Source organism: Elephantulus edwardii, unplaced genomic scaffold, assembly GCF_000299155.1.
Source record: "Elephantulus edwardii isolate Elephantulus edwardi_28Jun2011 unplaced genomic scaffold, EleEdw1.0 scaffold00224, whole genome shotgun sequence".
Taxonomy (NCBI): Eukaryota; Metazoa; Chordata; class Mammalia; order Macroscelidea; family Macroscelididae; genus Elephantulus; species Elephantulus edwardii.
Window position 1 is genome coordinate 4,477,692 of NW_006399974.1, and position 4,662 is coordinate 4,482,353.

Consider the following 4,662-nt stretch of genomic DNA (forward strand, 5'->3'; position numbering starts at 1 on the left):
AAAATCCCTAGTACCATGACCCCTTCTAAACCCAGTCTGGACTTCTGGCAGTTCTCTGCTGATGTGCTGTTCCAGTTGTTTTTGGATAATCTTCAGTAGAATCTTGCTGGCATGTGACTTAATACAGTTATAATAAATTCCCATTTATAAACTACATCTTTCTTTTTTGTTATTATGATTTGAGTGAAAGTTTATAAAGCATATCATTTTTTTAATTATTCATACACATTTTGTTCCATAACTTTAGTTACAGTACCCACAGTATCTGATCATCCATTTCTTGATTCATTGAGTTAAAGCCAACTCAAGCTGGCCCTCCCTAACACAATAAATAGTGCAGACAGAGATTGTCCATCTTCTCTAGAGCGGCTCATCTTGTAGATTACTGTAGCTCCCTATGAATTTCACCAGCACATAAAAAGCATCTTCAGAAAGCTGCAAATAGAGATATCATTTGACCCAGCAATTCCACTACTGGGAATATACCCCAAAGAGACCATAACTGCCACCCAGACAGATATATGCACAACCATGTTTATTGTGGCTTAGTTCACAATAGCAAGGAGTTAGAAACAACCTAAGTGCCCATAAACAAGCGAATGAATAGAGAAGCTGTGGTATATTCACACAGTGGAATACTAAGATGCATTGAAAACAAGGAACTCATGCAATATTATTCAAAATGGGTGACCCTGGAGGACTTTATGCTGAGTGAAATATCTCAGTCACAGAAGGACAAATACTGCATGCTGCCACTCTTGTAGAATAGGACTGACATCAGGGTTGGGGGGAGACTCAGAAAGATGGGATAAATAATGTATACTGCATTGAAACAGATGAGGGAGAAAACTGTTTAAAAGGGATATGGAATTTGTTATTTTTGTCATGACAGGAGTCCAGAGCTAAGGCTACGTAGTGGAGTGAACCTGGGGGGAGGGATTGTAAAACAATGAAAGAATTTTTCTTTTACTTTTCAAAAAAAAGAGTGTACTGGGGAGAGAGGTGGACAGGAAGAAAAGTGCAACAATGAACGAATGGAAATCCAAAGTCTCTGTAAATGTTCATTGAAATTAATAATACAATTTAAAAAAAAACCTGCAAGAGACTCCTCCAGCAGTCACTTTCTGTGGGCACTGGAGTGACTCTTTACGCCTTGGCTTCAGCCTGTCAGCATTGTCTCCTTGCTGTGACTCTCCTCACTCCTCGCCATGGCCATCACCTTCAAGGGTGTGGACCCCAACAGCAAGAACAGCTCCAGGGTTTTGTGGCCTCCAGGTGGTGGATCTAATTGCTCATCAGGCTTTGAAGAATCAGAACAACCACCTGTAATGAGGAACAAAATGACTTCTAACATCTTTGGGACATCTGAAGAAAACTCTTTTTTGGCCAAGTCCACAGGTGCCAAGCATAATGGTGGTGGGGAAGATTCTGAGTCACCTTTGTCCCAGAGAAGGAACTCTTCTGAAGCAAACACTGGAGACTTCTTAGAACTGAAGGGAGTGATATTTATGACTACATGGACACAGACCTGCCAGCCAGCCCGGTGCAGTGAGGAGAAACCCGTGCCTGCCACCGCTGTGCCCAGGCCAGTCGCACCAGCCTCCCTGCTGTCCAGGAGAAATCCACCCTACACCAAGTCCAGCCTGGTTCTGGGTTAGCTTTGCTTTTCTAGTGTCGTCCTTCCATCTGTTTTCTCCATGCTTGTGAGCTGCACAACACGGGCCTGTCTGTACAACTTTTGTATTTGTTTCATTAAAAAGGAAGCACTTAAAAAAAAAAAAAGAACCTGTAAAGCAAATATATTTGGCAATATATTCTCTCATCAAAAACATAATTTCAAATTATTTAAAGCAAACCAATAAAAGAGTTAAAAACTAAAAGGAGAGACCAAAGATCTCCTAAAGTTAGCATCACAAGAATGATGGATATAAGTACATTGATTGTACTGTCACAGAAGTGAACTAAAGCCAGCAGTTTAAAAAGTTGTTGAGTCGACGTTGGGAAACAGACAAGAAAGATATTCACATTTTATTCCTTTCTGTGCAATTTCTTTTATTCCAGATGTACTATAAACAAAATTACACATATGTTGTGAAAGCACACGAAAAGATTTAGATCAAGTCTAGCATCACTTGCTTATACAGAAGTTGAGGCTAAATGGTAAGGTAAAAGTTGGTAAGACAAAGGGAGCCCTATCCAGATGAAAAGCACAGAGGCATGAGAGTGTTATAACCATCCAAGAGAAATAAAGTGATGGTTAGATAAACAAATACTAGAGCAGAAAAGACCTTGTATATCTTGAGTTTGAGTGTAAGCTTTATCCTGGACAGCGGGACAAATATAACAATGTACTGGTGTTAAATTTGTATTTTTGTTGTATGAAGGATAGTTGATAAGGTATTTTGGAATAATGTTGCCAGGAAAGTAACCATTTAAATTGCCACTTTCCAGAGGAAAGTTATAAGGGCTTAAGCCAACTTACTAACAGTGAAAATGGAGAAAGGGTGATTTGAAAGGTTTAGATAATAGGGAGTTATGCTGCCAATCCAAAGGCAGGTGGTTCAAATCCACCAGATGCATCACTGGAGAAAGATGGGTATTTTCCTCCTATGAAGTTTGAAGACTAAAAACCCACTAGGCGGTTAGCTATGATCAGTTCTGACTCAACAGTAGTGAATGAATAAGTGAGAGATATCTACATTAAATAGTAAAATTTACAGGGTTTCTTTATCTCCTGCATTTGGGACATAGAGAAAATAGATGAGTGAAGATATTTCTCAGTACTAATTTAAGGAACACAATAAGAAGACAACAGCATAGATAGAGTTCTGTGGGTCTGGTGGATAGAAACTTTTGCTACCAAGTCAAAGGTGGGTGATTTTAATCTGCAGCTCTCAGGCCTGGTTTTAATTGGTTTTGGTCAAACATTCTTCTAAGTGGCATAGCACTGGTCTGTCCATTTGCTGTACAGAGGTAACTTGTGTTTGCTGTGTTGCTGAACACTATGACACTGATGTGTCAATTGTGATAATGGTTACCCATGGTGGACAGTGTTTGGTGGAGCTCCCCAGTTAAACAAGCTTAGAAGCAGGAGTGGCATCCACTTCCAAAATAGCTTGCCTCCAGAAACCCTTTGAACTTCAAGAAATGATAAAAGTGATACAGTTGTTCAGGTCTTTCATTCATAGGGTCGCTATGAATCATCTACAACTCAACAGCACTTAACAACAACATAAGAAGACTAGGGAACTCTAGTGGGTAAGGAGCTGTGGTGCCAAACAAAAAGTGTGTGGTTTGAATCCACGAGTTGCTCTGTGAGAGAAAGATGGGCAGTGTCCTCCCATACGATTTACTGCCTTTGAAAATCCACTGGAGGATCAAATATGAGTTGGCTGTCACTCAGTGAAGTCACAAAAACTACAGCTAGACTGCAGTAAACTTCAGTTAAAGGAACCAAGAAAGCCAGTGATAGTTGATAGAAGAGGCAAGAACAAGGAATAGTTCTTAACAAAACTTAAGTCACTCCTTAGGTATAAAACACCTTTCCTATTTCTTTTTTAAAAAGTGTAATTTAATTAATCAAGGTTGTGATTACTTTCTTTTGTAGGGAAAGAGTGTAATTTATGCTTTTTTTCCCGTAGGTTGTTTTTAACTCTTCAGGAGATGCTCTTAGTTGTCTCACTTTTAAGGCCAACAATGGTTGTGTGATATCAATGTTACTACAAAAATTCACTTATATTTCTGTGAAATGAATTTGTCTCTCTAGTGCACATATATTAAACAGTTTTGGTGGAAATAAAGGTAAATAAGATATTTCCTGCCCGCAATCAAGAAACAGAAAATTAATAATATAATAACAAAGCTGTGTGCATGATTATTGGGGAAAAGCACTGGAAATAGGAAATGGATCAGAATTGGATAAAGGCACATCTGGATGTGTTTCTAATTTTTTTTTTTAATTAATGTACATGTTCTGTGGTACAGAGAAGTACTTTTCCTGAGTAGGTTACAAACTTAACAGTATTTCAGTCTCTGCATAGGTTACCCAGACTAATCCTCTGTTATCCTCCATATAGGTATCCTTTTCCACTGTGCTTCTATGTTTTACCTAGAGCTACAATAAACTAGATGCCTGAAAACAGAAATTTACTTTCTCTAATACATGTTTCATAAGTTCCTCGAGGAACTTAAATTTCTGCTGTTTACAGGCCTCTAGTTTATTGTAGCTCTAGGTAAAATATAGAAGCACAGTGGAAAAGGATACCTATATGGAGGATAACAGAGGATTATTCTGGGTAACCTATGCAGAGACTGAAATACTGTTACGTTTGTAACCTACTCAGGAAAAGTACTTCTCTGTACCACAGAACATGTACATTATTTAAAAAAAAAAAATTAGAAACACATCCAGATGTGCCTTTATCCAATTCTGATTCCTTTCCTATTTCCAGTGCTTTTAAAAGAAGATGGAAGGAATATACTGAATCACTGTATTGAAAGGAATTGGAAGACACAGAAGAATTTCATGAAACAACATATGAGCAAGAGCCTATGGTGATGAAAGAAGTTCAGGTTGCTTTGAAGGAAATGGCAAAAAATAAGGCTCCAGGAATAGATGGTATACCAGTTGATATATTTCAGTTAACAGATGCTGCCCTGGAC

The 4,662-nt window shown here is 38.4% G+C and overlaps 1 protein-coding gene and 1 pseudogene across 1 annotated transcript in view; both read left to right on the forward strand.

Annotated features, from left to right (window-relative positions):
- Positions 1-4,662, forward strand: part of LOC102843490 (15 kDa selenoprotein-like) — a 53,820-nt gene that overhangs the window by 25,543 nt on the left and 23,615 nt on the right. The window lies entirely within an intron of this gene.
- Positions 1,209-1,658, forward strand: LOC102846062 (annotated as a pseudogene).